Source organism: Phoca vitulina, unplaced genomic scaffold, assembly GCF_004348235.1.
Source record: "Phoca vitulina isolate PV1807 unplaced genomic scaffold, GSC_HSeal_1.0 scaffold13, whole genome shotgun sequence".
NCBI lineage: Eukaryota > Metazoa > Chordata > Mammalia > Carnivora > Phocidae > Phoca > Phoca vitulina.
The window spans coordinates 27,285,904-27,302,269 of NW_022589716.1; the positions used below are offsets into that span (position 1 = coordinate 27,285,904).

Here is a 16,366-nt window from a genome sequence, read left to right on the forward strand (position 1 = left end):
TAATTTTATGTATACTTGCCTCTGTAATATCACGTACATTTGCACAGTGGATGCTAATTAGATAACAATGGTATTACTATAATGTCTATAAAACCTGCCTTTAAAACCAAATTCTGTTAAAAATAGTCTTTTCAAGCTGACATAGCCCATTTCCAGGGTCATATTTAAAATAATTAGCACCACTGCGAGTAAATGTTCTAATAAAACTCGAAAATGACTTTCTAAGCAGAATGCAAAATTCTCTAAAACTTAACAATAAAGTCTTCCAGTAATCTGAGATCATCTTTCCAAGAGATGTCTATGAAATCAAAAGAGTAGAGTAAGATCTTAAAATTCAGACTCCCTAGGGCCATTTACATGGCTCCTGAAACTAATCTTGGAAAACCAAACCAATGGAATCTGTTATCCTTGCTGATTCCTTTTTTTTTCTTTTAAGATTTTATTTATTTATTTGAGAGAGACAGTGACAGAGAGCACGAGTGGGGAGGAGAGGGAGAAGCAGGCTTTCTGCTGAGCAGGGAGCCCCTGACTTGGGGCTCGATCCCAGGACCCCAGGATCATGACCCGAGCCAAAGGTGGACACTTAACCGACTCAGCCACCCAGGCGCCCTACTGTGGCTGATTCCTTGACACACACAGATGTCCTGCTAAGCAGAGAGAGAAGTTCTGAGAGGTGGATGGAGACAAAAGCCGACTCTTGCACCATAAATGTCAACTACCTAGACCCAATTTCCACAATAATTACCTTCTCCCAAAGAACAACATGTAAACTACTCATCTCCACAAGCCTAAATCCAAGGTGACCGGCCAGGAGTTATCTTTGAAGGCACGGAATTTTTGTCTTATAAAAACTACTGTGATCCTCTTTAAAGACAAGCCCTTAAAACTAACAGTAAACCTTCTTTTTGGACTTTCCCATATTTCAAAGTCAGCCCAGCTAAGAGATAAGTAATCTAGGAGACAGAATCCCATAGGTGGGGCCATGTGTTCTCACATTCCAGACCTTAAAAAAGAAGGTCAGTTATCTATGAATGTGAACCAGTATCTAGGAACCACTTACTGAATAAGGTAACTATATACATCATCAATGTATCTGCTAGGTCTTTCCACAAGTAATAGAAAAACTCCTTAATGGATAGAAAAATACATTTTTATAATTTAAAAAAATTAGGTATTTTTAGCAGGTAAGGTTATCAACTGAGAATTATCAATCACAACAGCTACGTAATATCTGCATACGATTTTGCATTTACCAAGTAGTCATCTTGAGCCCTAAGTCATTTCAACATTATACCAACCTTGCGTCAAAGGTATTATCAGTCCATGATGATACGATTCGTTGGGGAAACTAAATAGCTTGTCCCAGCAGAGCTGAGACTTATCTTGGGACTCCAATTCCAGTGCTCCATTTGGATAATACTTCTTATTTAGAGAACTGCAGTGGATAAATCCAGGTAAAATCACCCATTTTCTTTCTAGTTAATACCTGGAGACTGCTTAATTGATTCAGCTACACAGCTTATGACTGAACAGATTCCTGGTTCTCTTTTAGCTTGAAAATAATAGAGCAACCAGACTCAGGGATGACATGATCATGGTCTACAGACTCCAAGATCAGGCGCCAACTAATTCTCTTGCCCAACAAATTTCCCCTCTCTATCTTGTACACCTCATTCTGGCCACACTGGTCTTCTTTCTGTTCCTCAAATTCACCAAGCTTGTGGCACCTTAGGGTCTGAGCACTGGTTATTCCTAAGCCTGGAAGGCTTTTCTCCCACGCTTCTCCTGGTTGCCTCCCTCTTGCCATTCAGATCTCAGCTCAAACGTCACCTCCTCTGAGAAGCCTTCCCTGGCTACCTTCTCTAAAGTGGCCCAGAGGCAGTCTTATTCCATTGCCCTGTCTTATTTCTCTGCATAGCACTTTTCTCTGATACTATTCTTTGTTGTGTTTAGTATCTGTTCCCAACTAGAATGTCAGCCACACACCAGCAAGGTTCTTGTAGTGTTGTGAACAGTTACACTCCTGGCATACAAAGTCTTTAATAGATACTTGTCAGATAAATGAATGGATCATATCCCACATCACATCAGTCCCCAATAACATATTCTCTCCAAGAACCCAAGTCCCTCTGATATGGTCAATGTTTGCAAATTTTCTGTATGAATGGGGGAGGGGATTCTATTTACAAATTACTTGTCTGCTTCAAAATGTGTTTTCAATGCCCTGCAAAAGATACACTGAGTAAGACACAACTTTGAACCACTGGGAAACAGAAATGGGTTACAGAATGCTGAGTTTGGTTATACAAATCCTTTTCACGTTAATCAATCATTCCATACACAGGAGGAAGCCCAGAGGAGAAGGAGCAACCAGGGTCTCAGTGAGAGGGAGGCAGTCAGCAGAGTTGAGTCAAGGCCTCCCTTTACTCTGGTGCCAGGCTTCAAGAACCCGTGAGTGCGGCCCAGGACAGCATCAAAGCACAGTGACAATCCTGCAACGTCGTGAGCACTGACCACACAGAGCAGGGGCCTCCCTGGGGGTGGGGGGCGGGGGGGATGTCACCAGAAATGTGCTGCCCGACGACAGCAAAAATACCCAGCCCTGACTGCGTGCTCACCCTGGGCCAGGCACCCGGGAAGCTTCTTCTATACACTATCCCATTTAGCCCTTATCTCAAGATCAGGAGGTAGGCACACTATTATCATGTCGTTTTTGCAAATGAGGAAAATGATCCTGGAAAGTTTAAGTACTGTGATCCTTGCAGGGCCAGGATCTGAACCCAGAAGTCTGAGTCAAGGCCAAAGCTCTTATCCCATTGGTTTGTGTCCAGGGAAGGCAGGCTTTCTAACAAGCACTCCATAAAGCCTTTAGGAGCCCTGGTCAGGTAAGATCAGGCCTGAGCAACCTGGCTTCAAGTAACAGAGATTCTGGCAGAGTAAGGAAAGTCAGCAACTGAAAAGTCACAGCTGGTGACAACGAAAGAACAGATATGTACGGGCAGGGCCACCGACATAAGCTGTGGGGTCCAGAGTAAAATGAAAATGTGGACCCCTTGTGTGCAATTATTAAGAATTTCAAGATGGTGGGGCACTTGGGTGGCTCATTCAGTTAAGCTTCCAACTCTTGATTTCAGCTCAGGGTAATGGGATTGAGCCCCGTGTCAGGCTCTGCACATAGCGGGGAGTCTGTTTCTCTCACCCTCTCCCTCTGCTCCTCCCCACACTCATGTTCTCTCTCTCAAATAAATAAATCTTTTAAAAAAGAAAAAAAAAAAAAAAAGACTTTCAAGATGGTGACAGCAGCACATTCTACCAAGGGTAGGGCCCTTTTGATCACGGCCTGGGGTGGCTGTATGGGTCTCACGACCATGAAGGCAGCCCTGGTTCTAAGTACTTTTTGTCTCTGAAACTTAACTCCCTGCATTTCCATTTCAGTCCTCTCTTTATAAGGGTCAATACATGAGTCATAAAGAACATGTGTATTCTAAATGAAAGAGACAGTCAAGGGATAGAGAACACGTGCGAATTTTTCTGACTTGATTCTCTCAAGTGTCAAAGGGTTGGGTATGAGCCATCAAGTGGCAGTCTCTGGAATTACATGATGGATGCCTGGGAGATAAAAATCAATTTGGAAGGGACTGGATCTAACTGGATTCTCAGGCTCCAAACTTTAAATTAGGGGGATGGCAACAAGCCATCTACATTGCTCTATTATTTACGTGGACAAGGATTTGCAGTTTGGGAAAATTTTATCTGGATGGACTTGCTGGTGATCTCCAAGTGATATGCTGAATGCAGGCTACCGTCCAAGTGGTTCTTGTGATTCATTCTACAAATACTTCCCAAATGTACATGATGTGTCAGGTAATGTGACAGGACAATTCCTGCCTGCATGGAACTTACAGACCAGACACAGGGGAATAAACATTAGGTAATATGACAAATACTACAAACTGTAATCACCAAGTACGGTAAATGTACAAGAGCTCTCAAGTCTGTACTTCCACGACAGAGAGCACGAGGAGGACCTTATACCTTCCACTGAGAACAGGGCAGTGTTACAAACACCCCAACAAACCTCTCGCTAGCCTCACCGAGTTCATCTAAAAAAAAAAAAAAAAAAAAGGCTAAGTCTTCCATTTATACTACTTAAAGCACTTTTCTGTCCGCCCTGGAAGAGACAGGAAAATTCCTATGTCCAGCCCAGTGCAGGGTTCCACACTACACAGACCCTGTCCTACGGTGTAACTCTCTTCCATACAAAATTTTACAGGGAAGTGAAGGAAGAAGAAGGAGAAAGTGGAAGGAGGGGGTGAGGAAGAGAGGGAGAGGAGGGAGAGGAGGGAAAGAAGAGGGGGGGAAGAGAGGAGAGCAAGTACAAAGAAACAGATCACTACCTTCTGACCAGAGCATGACTTTAAGAAATAACCACTTTCTTCTTTATTTCCGCCCCCCTTCCTCCTCCAAAAGCTCGAGAACACTCTTCAAACCACTCATAGCTTCTATCACTCCAGGGTCTTAACATTATTTTAACAGAGCTTTGCATGTGCAAATAATACTAAAACCAGAAACAGTGCCTCTTCCTTAGAAGCATCCATCGAATCTGAGCGTATATATGTCAAGTCCACGAGTGCGATATGTATGTCAACAGCGTGTAAGTAATATCTTGTCTCCACGAGCTTCTGATCTCTTTGAATTCTCAAATGAACCTCTCGCTCACTCCCTCGCTCTTTTTGAACCGTGCTGGACAGAAGTGTTAGAGAGTTCAGTTCTCGCTATGAGGCACGAAACAAATGGAAAGATCTCTGCCAGCCCTTGAGTCTCATGAGTTTCTTTTAAACACCTACTTTGCTGGTGTAAGCTAATGCGAACCTTTCTCACCCTGTTTGAATTCCAACGTAAAATTTGTACACAACAATAAAACGTGTGGCTCATTTGTCATGCTTCCATGAGCTACTATGTCACTCACACCACGAACCACAGGCTGGGTGTGCAGAGCGATTTCATTCCTTTTTCACATCACTCAATTGAGCCTTCTGTAGAAAAGCTTTTAACAACCACATCTGGCCTTTAATAAATCACTGCACTTTGTCTTCCTGCCAAAACTCCTCTTTTATCTAACTTACATCTTCATGATGAGATAGGAAATCACGCGTTATGGTGGTGACAAACAATTGTAATTATGTCATTAGTAGCCATTTAGTCGACAAAGGTGCTCAAAAAGGAAATATAACGCACAATAAGAAATCTAGGGTAATACAGTGATCACAGTTCTAATCCGCTTTTACTTCATGAGTGTAAAAAGCTGGCATAATTCTTGGGCACAGCATGCATTAACAGCATACCACTTTATGAACTATGTAGCTATTTTATTCCCCTATCTACTTAAAAATAAAAAAGCATTTAATAGCTTGATTTAGACATAAAAGTTATTTGTGATGCCTCGCTGATTATAATGTTTATTTTTCAACTTTTCGTAGAAGTGACTTTTTGTGTTAGGAAAGAAACTCGAGCAACTGGGGTTTAGGAAATGTAATGACCATATAAGTGCATGTGTGTGCACACAGACATGGGAATACACTCTGGTGTACATGGATGGGTGCATATATTATGGAGATGTGTGCGTATGTACATACACACATTCCTACAGGAGTCAACCCATAAGGTAATACATTCTCGAAGGACCCCAAGTACTGAAGAAAAAACTATGCCAGAGAGCGTTTTTTTCAATGGGCCATTTATCCTGTATCCCACCACCTCCCACCATGTAGATGAGTAATAAGAAATTCCAGCAGGTTTCAAATTAAGTAACTATTTGGGTATTGCTAAAGTTCTAAAAATCCTACACATTCCTCCAAAGTCAATAAAAATCAAATGCCTGATTCTGCACAGACCAGAGCTCTATGATCTACCCAGACTGAGCTACTAATTGCGTCTTGGGGAGAAGAAAGGGGTGGGGGTTTGGGAGGTAAAACTTAGGATAATCTACAGCCTACTGAGGTGGAACATGAAGAAATGTCCTCTCTTACCATATCTCCACCTTTGAAACGCATAAACCTAAAACATGTAAGTAAAAAAACCTGGAAGGCAACGTGCTCAAACTTTAACAAGAGCAAAATCATGTCATGTGGGACCTCAGCAGGCCACGTGGACCTCCCCACATCTTACGAACCCTCACATTATTGTGAAATCTCTACACGAGAAGAGCTTTGAATCAAGTCATTTAAAAATGTCCCTTTGTTAATACAACAAACATCTAGTAAATGCCTACTATCTTCCCCGTCAATCTGTTCATCCCAAAATAATTAAGACGTAGACAACAGTGATAAAAAGTTAAAATGGGAAATACTGATGCCAAATCTAATTAATCCAATGTTAACAATTATGACCATTATTTCCACACATGGACATTTTTTCTAAATGATAAGCTTTTAGTTTTCACCTTGCACTTGGCAGTGCATTGCTTTCCTGGGAGGGTATGAGGCTGAATTCATAAAAATTTTTGAAAATTAAAAAAAAAAACTTCTATCTTCAATATTGAGGTAAATCTTGTTGAAATCCTCCACTGGCTAATTAAGCGCAGGATAGGCACAAATGCACTGAAATCATCTGTTTCAAAATTTTAATTAACAATATAAAAACCAGGTACTTAATTGGATCGAGTGTTTATGACACAGGTCTTGTCTGTTTCATTTATTTACATAGAATCAATGTTTCACATTTCCTTTTATCTGAATATAAAGTGTCCAATTTCAAAAGATGCTTGTGAGAGAACAGAAGCTGGATTATTTTTCCAGAAGTTTTGTGAAGAAAAGAAGAAACTCCCATATCCATGACACACATTGTCTAAGACACTGACTCCCCCATTTTTCAATATACTGGTGGAGGAATTAGAAAGTGACCATTACAGACAAGGACAGAAAGTAAAATTAGAATAAGCAGAGGCTTTAAGAGAACACATGAGTGGGAGGGAAGTCTAAATTCCATGAAAACAGAAGGGGCTTCAGCCAAATTGATGTATATGCTATCTGCTTGATTCTCCCTTCATCGGGCTAAGGTCCGAGGATGTCTTTTAGTACTGGAGTCCTTGCTACCCCCACTCAAAAAACTTTGACATTTAGAATTTTATTTTTCTAAGAAAAGCTTATCTGGAACTCACATGCTTCTCTAGTTACATATGAAAGAAATTGTACTCACATCAACATTATCTTTATTTATCAACTCCCCTGCACAGTGCCCCCATGGGTACCAGCAGTTCAAAAGTTCAAAAAGGTTTTTGAAAATAAACCAAGATAGAAAACAGGCACCAATTCCTATTTGGAACTTACATTCTCGTGCCTTCTAGCATTCTCTGGATGATGGATCAAGAGGAATGATAAAAGATAGTGAGGCAGCTGCCAGGGGAGGGTATCAGTTGGTGTGGATGGCATTTCTCATGCTGACTGAAAAATTCATCTGGTCCCCACAAGCTGTCAGGCCTAAGCATGGGACAGATCTACATATCACACCTCAGGATGAGAAGGAACAGTGGAGGCCTCATTCACTCAGAAATTCTTCCTCCCTTTTATTCTTACATTTTTGTTTTCTTTCACTCTGTTTTTGTGTGCTGTTGCTTCAAACATTTCTCTCTGGGGCTCTCTTAGCCCCCCAAAAGGAATGGCAGAGAAAGCTCAAAACCAGCCTGTGTGCGGGGACAACCCTCGCTGGGCTCTCCTGCTGGATTAATTGGTGGATGCCTTCCTTCTCTAAACCATGTCACTATCTGAAACAGAAAATGAGGCTCTTGCCATTCAAACAATGTAGTGGGGAATCTCTCTATTCAAACAGATGAAATCAATGGACACAATGCGTCGTGAATTGTCTGCTACAAGATACTAGAGCCCTAAGCATTACTTCCTCTTGAGGGCACCAATGCAGTCCGGCTCAAATAAGCAGTTCTTGGACAGAGCTATCCTCCTCCACTTCCTCACCAGACTGTAGACTCCTTGCGAGAAGACAGGACAGACCAACATCTTCCTCCTTGCTGTGGAGGCAAGTTCCGAACTGAGGAGCCGTACATCTTAGTAAGTACAATTCATTCTCCTAGTAATTCTACGTCTTGGTCCTTAAGGAAACTCTCAGGCATGCCTACGTTGTTCACTGCAGTAAAAACAAAATTATAAATGCCCACCGACACTGGAATGTATCAGCACAAGGTATGGTTCAATGACAGAATATCTTGTAGACTTTTGGCAAGGTAAGTTAGAGCTATACGTATGAACACTAACCATTCTCAAAATCAAGGCTGAATAAAAAGTACAAAGTAGTAAGGATACAATATAGTTTGAAGCTAAACTTATAAACTAAACACTCTCAAAAATAGGTTCTCTGTGTAACCAAATGTATAAAAATGGAATGGAATGAGGTAGCCCCAACTCCTGATGGCATTTGTTTCTGAGGATGGCAAGAGCATAGATATAAGGGGATCCAGACTCTAACTGAAACGTTGTATTCCTTTTAAATACAACCACAAGCAAAGAGGACAAAATATCAATAACTGTCCTTCAAGGTGGAGAGAACACAGGAGAAGACAGCGGGTCTTTGTACTTTCCTCTAACTTTTGTACATCTCAAGCGCCTCTTCCATCCCCCTGTCAATTTATTCCCGAGACGATTTGAAAACCATTCAATCAATCAGGTCATCTTTTTACATACAGTTGGCCAAGCATACTCTTCATTAGATAAGACATTGGATAAGCAAAGCCAGCTTTGTTTCTCAAAAGAGAAAGTCTAGTTTTGGGGGCTTGTTGGTTCTTTGCTTCTGTTTCCTGGATGGAAATGTCATAATCCAAAGTTCCTGGAAATTGGGAATAATGAACTTGGATCTCCTCAAATTCACAAAACCCTAGCACATGCACACGTGGCTGGCCATAAGCTGCTCCTGGCAGTTCCAGCCGGGGCATGGACTATGAGCCCCTGATAGAACAAAAAACCTGCTTGGACCTCCAAACCGGAGACAGCTTTAAAAAAAAAAAAAATACACAGCTCACCACTAAAAATCTTCAGGTTGATGGCCGCTACATGGCAATGAAAGTAAGAGGAACACAAAAAGGAGAGCATTATTTCAGGATCTGGGCTGGGATTAGAGAACTACTGATGTGATACACATATAGAAAGAGTTTCCTCTCAACGCCAAGAAAACAAATACTCTAATTTAAAAAAAAACTGGCAGAGGACCTGAATAGACATTTCTCCAAAGAAGACACCCAGATGGCCAAGAGGCACATGCAAAAATACTGAACATCACTCATCATGAGGGAAATGCACATCAGAACCACAATGAGAGATCACCTCACACCTGTCACGATGGCTAGTATGAAAATGACAAGAAACAGCGAGTGGTGGAGAGGATGTGGAGAAAAGGGAACTGTCGTGCACGGCTGGTGGGAATGTCAGCTGGTGCAGCTGCCGTGGGAGACAGTATGGAGGTTCCTCAAGAGATTAAAAGTAGAAATACCATATAGCCCAGTAATTCCACCTTCTGGTTATTGGCCTGAAGACAAAAATGCTAATTCAAAAAGACCTATGCACCGCTATGTTGACTGCAGCATTATTTACAGTAGCCAAGCTATGGAAGCAGCCCAAGTGTCCACTGACAGATAAAAGGATAAAGAAGAGGTGGTGTGTATACACACATGCACAAAGGAATATTACTTGGACAGAAAAAAGACAAATACCATATAAGTTAACTTATATGTGGAACCTAAAACGTGAAACAAATGAGCTAACAAAAAAATCCCAAAGAAACATAAATAGACTCATAAGTACAGAATCAACTGGTAGTTACCAGAGGGGAGAGGGGTGGGGGATAGACGAAATCGGTGAAGGGGAGTAAGAGGTACAAACTTTCAGTTATAAAATAAATAAGTCACAGGATGAAAAGTACAGGAAAGGGAATAGAGTCAATAATACTGTAATAATACTGTAATGACACTGTATGGTGACAGATGGTGACCACACTGACCCTGGTGATCACTGTATGATGTATATGATTGCCTAATTACTATGTTGTACACCTGAAACTAATGTACCACCCTGTGTCATCTAAACATCCATCTTCGAAGAATTTCTTTTCTAAAGGACCCAACGAATGACAGAATTCCAAAGGTGCCAAAACTGCCATCCAAATGCATGCAATGTGAAGAGAAGAGAATTTAAGATTATCGAATTCAATTTTATTATTCGCTCTCAGTGATACCAACAGCAATGACAAAAGATTATATATTGCCTAAAACAAATGAGTTTCAGGGCAATGGCCTACAGATAGTTAATTACCTTAAAGGAAGGCAGAGGGGAGCGTGCCCCAATGGGTTGGGTTCTTTCCTTTGGAAACAGGGCTTGGTTGTTACTTCTGATATTGTTAATTTGTTTCCCAAGAATCACAGGGTCCAAGCACAGGTTTTCTTAGTGACACCTGACCAAGTTTCTAAAAATGTTGTACAAAGGCCATTAAGCACAGAAAGGAAACATAATTGTTGACTTTAAATATGCAGGCAAAAGTCACAGTAAATAACAATAATTTGCTTGGGATATTGTTCCATACAGCATTTCACAGAAATCCAGCATACAATTTGCGAGAAAGTGCAGGCAAATTAATTGTATACTTTCACCTTTTCTTCTCAACTCACGGAGGAGAAGAATAACATTTTACCCCACACAGAGAAGCCCCATATGCCGCATACCGTTTTGAAAAGAACCTAATCAATAGTATCAACTGAACCTGAGATTAGATTAAACGGCAGACAGAGGCAAACAGCCTATAACTGTTAAGAATCATCATTCCCATGGCTTTCAACCTCCTTTTCCGTGACGGCAGGCAACAGGGCAATATGCTTTATCGTGCAGAGACCGAATCCAGTACAAAATGCCACCCCCAGCCCGGGGACTGACACTGGCAATGGCTTGTGAAATGCTGCCAAAGGGGGCTCGAGAGCATGCAGCTGCCAGCTTCCACGTTCCTACACACCGGCCTTGCAAGCCTTACATGGGGCAAGCAGGCATGACCCCAAACTCAGAGCGAGACCCAGGTTCGAGGACTGACTCCGGGCTTATTACCTGTGCAACTGGAAGAGCTGCTCACCTTTCCTGATCCTCTCGACCCTCCATGGAAAGGGTGTAATGGTAGAAGCTTCTTCAGAGAGCAGTTGTGAATACAAGCCACGGAAATCAGCCAGGCTCTGTGCCTAATATTATCTCATCTGGGGAATCTACCTCTGTGCATCCCAACCATCATAAGAAGACTCAAAACAGTAGTTACCCTTTATTAAGCAATCACCATGAGAAAGACACACGCCCTTTAAGACGTAAGGATCATACAACCCTAGGTAGACGTTCACAGTATCCCCACATAACGGATGGGGAAACTAAAGCTAAGAGAATAACTTGCTCACACACCTAGCTGGCCCAACACAGGTGCTCAACTGGAAGCCAAGTTTATCCGATACCAAAGCTTATGCCCTAAACCAGCACTCCACCTCTTTGGTTGCGCATCCAAGTCACCTGGAGAACCTGCAAAATGACCATGTTCAGACCACCCTAGACTCATTAAATTGGAATTTCGGGGTTCCAGGATCCAGAGATCAGCATTTTTAAACCCCTGCAGGTGATTCTCATATGCAGCCGCGTTTGCTAACAACTGATCTACTCACTATACACCAGGCATATGGTCCTCCTCCCGTATATCAGTGGCCACCAGAAAAACAAACTGCTTTCAGTAGGATGTTTTTCACTGGGTTTGTGTATTGGGTTGTTTCTCAGGGGAAGTTGGGGGGGGGGGGCGGGGGTGGTGGGAAAAAGGGACACTTATTTTTTTTAAAAAAAAAATCATGCTTCTAATCCCTAAAAAGACTAAAATAGTTTCATCCTTCATAACCTGTCATCACGCATGTTTCTCTAAAATTAACTGCTAGAACAAATCACCACAAACTTTGTGACTTAAAACATACACATTTATTGTCTTATAGTTCTGGAGATCAGAAGTCCAAAATGGGTCTCATGCGGGCTAAAGTCAAGGTGTTGGCAGGGCCGTGTTCCTCCCGGAGGCTCTAACACAGAATCTGTTTCCTTGCTTGCCCTTCTCAGCTTCTAGAGGCAGCCCACATTCCTTGGCATGTGGCCCCTTCCTCCATGTTCAAAGCCAGCAACACTGGGCAGAGTCTGGCTCTTGTTCTCTTTGGTTTTATCTCTTTAGTCTCTTTTACTTTTAAAAACTCTGTGAGTACATTGGGCTCACTGGGATAATCCAGGATAATCTCCCCACATTCAAGGTCAGGTGATGAGCCACTTCAACTCCATCTGCAAACTTAATTCCCCTTTTCCATGGGACAGATCACATTTCCAGGTTCTAAAGATCAGGATGTAGACATGTTTAGGGGGCATTATTCTGCCCACCACACCTGACAATCCTGCCTCCAGGCCAGGATCAGGGGCAAAGTGACACATTGTGAAGGTGACCTGAAAGTGGGTCTCAGTATATGAGCATCCTCTGCATCTTAGATACCAAGTGTAGGGGGTGGAGCTTTATAAAAGGTGGTCCACAGATGTCTGCAGAAGGAAGGAAAGAAAAATTCTTGCACCTCTCCCGCCACAAAATTTTATATGGGATACGCTATCACGTTCAATAAGGAGAGGGAGAACTGGTGTTGTTTCTAATTGGATACTCAGATGACAAATTTCTGCCTGACTCTAAACACAGCATCTCCACACTCTGCTCTCACGTTAGGCACTACACGGCCAACCATTCCCCACCCCCTCCAGCACAGAAGTCTGCATCTCATTTTACAAGGGCTTAGAAATAACGTGCCCTCTAACTTGAATGGTCTTTGCCAGTGGCCACCAGAAAAACAAACTGCTTTCGGTAGGGTGTTTTTCACTGGGTTTGTGTATTGGGTTGTTTCTCAGGGGAAGTTGGGGGGGGGGGGCGGAGGTGGTGGGAAAAAGGGACACTTATTTTTTTTAAAAAAAAAATCATGCTTCTAATCCCTAAAAAGACTAAAATAGTTTCATCCTTCATAACCTGTCATCACGCATGTTTCTCTAAAATTAAACACATATGGCTCAAGCCAGAGTTACATTATGCACCATATTATGTAATTATCTTTTCAATTTATTACTCCTCAAAATAGAAAAAGATTAGCCCGTGTTTCTTAAGTCTGAGTAAACATATGGCCTGAAGATTGTAAATGACATCCTATCTTTAAAAGAAGTTCCAAGACTAAACAACACACAATACTCCGTCCGCAAGGGCCATATGTGATATCAGGGTTGTGAAGATAGAGGAACTCTGTGTGTGTGTGTGTGTGTGTGTGTGTGTGAGTGTGTATATACATATATATCTTCCTGCTTTCTGGCCATGCCTTTAATGCCGTGAAATATTCCTGCTGGCAGATCATAAACAGTACAAAACTAGAGACCAAAAAAAAAATCTCCATTTCAGTAATTTCTTATTAGCCTTAGTGCTCTCGGGTACTGTTTAATCCATAAGGAATAGGGTCCCAGTCATCTGGGTGTTCATACAGGAATTATCTGTCTCTCTACAATTCAGGAGCTTTGTGCCCGCTTCCCCGGCAGCCTGTGTATATCCCATTCTTCATGTTACCCGGTGATTGAAGACCTCCTTTGAGACCCTCTGCTTGATCACTGCCCTATATTCCCCGTCAGGAAAGGGAGCACTCAAGCAGGGATCCTCATGGCTGCCAACAACTCCTTGCCCGACAACTACATTAAACGTTATTCCGGAGGCTCCCAGCAGTGTGCAGCGGAGTTAAGGGTCTGACAACGGCCCTATTATCAAAACCGTTCTTCAGGGGGGTTTGCAACTTGAAGACTTTCAATTTGCAACAGGCGGAAATTTTTGCATAGGGCTGCCAAGCATAAAGGGGATATTTCGGAGACAATTCATACTCAAATCAGTTTAATTGTTTATTCCATATTGAGGGATATCAGAAATGAAATGCTGTGAGTGGGTTTCTGATGCCTTTATACTCTCCCTAACAAGAAAGAATGGTTTAAAAAAAAACTTAAAAAAAAAAAAAAAAAATCTGGCAAATTGGAAACCAGCTAATCAGGCTTCCACAGAGCCGTTACCATGCGCACACTCACAAGGGTTTTAAATATACATTTTGCTATGAATGTCCAGCAGGAAATCGTGGATTTGAGGAGACTTTTCATCAAGAAAATATGAATTCCAATGGATCGATATTAACAATTTGCAAAGGTGTTACCAAGTAAATTTTAAGAACATAGCATCTAATAATATTTTACTGACTAATGTGAAACCTTTTAGATTTGAGATCAAAAGGGTTCAATGAGGTCTTACTCTGCCATAATGCAACAATTACTCATTTCCAGATCATACAGGCAATCCTTTTATTTGCTCTAGGGGTGTAACCAGAAGCAGGGGACCAGATTCTCATCTTATTGGAACCATTGCCCCATAGAACATAGAGATCTTGATTTCCATCCCTAGGATAAGGCTACATACAGTCCACTAAAAATAAATCACTCAGATGGCTAGGAAAGGATACATCTCAGAGGTATAAACCTTTGGGCTATATTCTACATTTACCAAATCTCTGGAATCAGAAATACCATGTTTAGGTTGTTTGGCACCTTGCCATTCAATATAGATCCCCAGAGAAATATATGATTATCTGATCAGGAAGGTATATGCAAGGGCAGATTAATTTGAAAAATAGGTTTTTCTTTTTTCGTTTTCTTTTTTGTTAATGAGCAGACTCTCACCACAGGGCCTTTGCACTTGCTGTTCTTCCTGAATGCTCTTCCCTCAGATATCCTCAAGGCCCCCTCATGTCTCACAATTTTGCTATATTCTCACTGTCCTTTCCTTCCTTGAAGTTCCTGTAAAAACAGCACACCCCTCACTCACATTCTCCACTTCCTCGTCCTGACTTATTTTTTCTATGCCACTTACTACCATGAAACATACCATATATTTATTTGAGTTCCATCTTCCTTACTAGGATGTAAGCACCATGAGATCAGGGAGTGGCTGTACCCACTGCTCTCTGCCCAGTGTGTGAAACAGTAGCTGGAATGTAACTGCCACTGAACTATTTACTGAGTGAAAAAATGAACAAGCAAATGAACGAATGAGTGTGCCAATACAACAGCCTTCATGTCCGCTTCAGTAGGCACGGCGCCAGAAGCGTGTGACTATCTACAGTAGTACGAGTGCACTGAGGCTCACATACTATTCGGATGAAGAGAGGCCTGAGCCTGAGTTACTTTCCTCACAGCAAAGACATCTCAGGCTATTCTGAAGTGTTTAGGGAAAACAATTAAAGCAAAACCCTCAAGTAATAGTAATATATCTTAATAGTTAGGTGCTTTAACTTTGGGGTCAGACTGCCTGCGTTCAAGTCTCAGTGCCTCTTAAAGGGGCCTTTTAAAAGCCGTGTGGCCCCCGCAAGGAATTCCAGCTGTCTGAGTCTTGGCTCCTGTGGCTATAAAATATGGCCAACAACGGGCCCTCTGACTCGGAGTTTTGGGAACGATACAATAACGGACTTAAACACAGTGGCCCATAAGATGTTCACTGACTGCACCTATAAGTTATTTTCCATTTTAAAAGAACAAAGGACAAATAATTAAGACTAGAAAGGAGATTTTGAGATACCGCTGATCTTTTGATATTTTTACCCTAGCTAACTGTCCACAGTCCTTTTAAAAAGGTATAAAAAAAAGTTGGCTTCCATTATCTTGAAACACTTACAGCATTTTTAAATTTCAGGTGGATTATTATTTTTGTTTCAAAATTTTGTCATATTCCTAGAAATTATGGTGTGCTTCCAACTGTAGATTATATTTCCTGATGTTAACTTTACTCAGAGACACTTGCACTTTCTTCATTCACCAAAAGATGCATCCTTGTGGTTGTACACCCAAAAATGCATTTGTATGTTTTTAAAATTGTCTCCACACATATAATCCGTGTTTCATATATATTCTCAAAGGAATTAGGAAACGAATGTCAAACACTGCTGTAAATACATTTTTTTAAATTTCTCCAAACATAGATCTTTGTGCTTCTGAGTTCTTGGAGAAGTATCTCATGGAAAAATGCAGGATTTCAACCAGAATATGCTTTGTTATACTTGATACCTTATTTTTTCGAAGTTGAAATACACATCCCATTTTTGTCCTTTGCATAAAAAAAAGTAATAAATGTCTTTTTCCCAGAGCAAACATTTTTTATATGGCTTTTCTTAAGAAGGGTTGGTATTTGTCTATTTTCTCACCTAGTGCTGATGTTGAAAGGCTCCTGGAGTTATGCTGATCCTTTACACATGTGGCTTCATCCGTGTAGC

General features: G+C 41.5%; 1 protein-coding gene across 3 annotated transcripts in view; it reads right to left on the bottom strand.

The window, feature by feature from the left end:
• Window positions 1-16,366, bottom strand: part of FOXP1 (forkhead box P1) — a 480,210-nt gene that overhangs the window by 400,266 nt on the left and 63,578 nt on the right. The window lies entirely within an intron of this gene.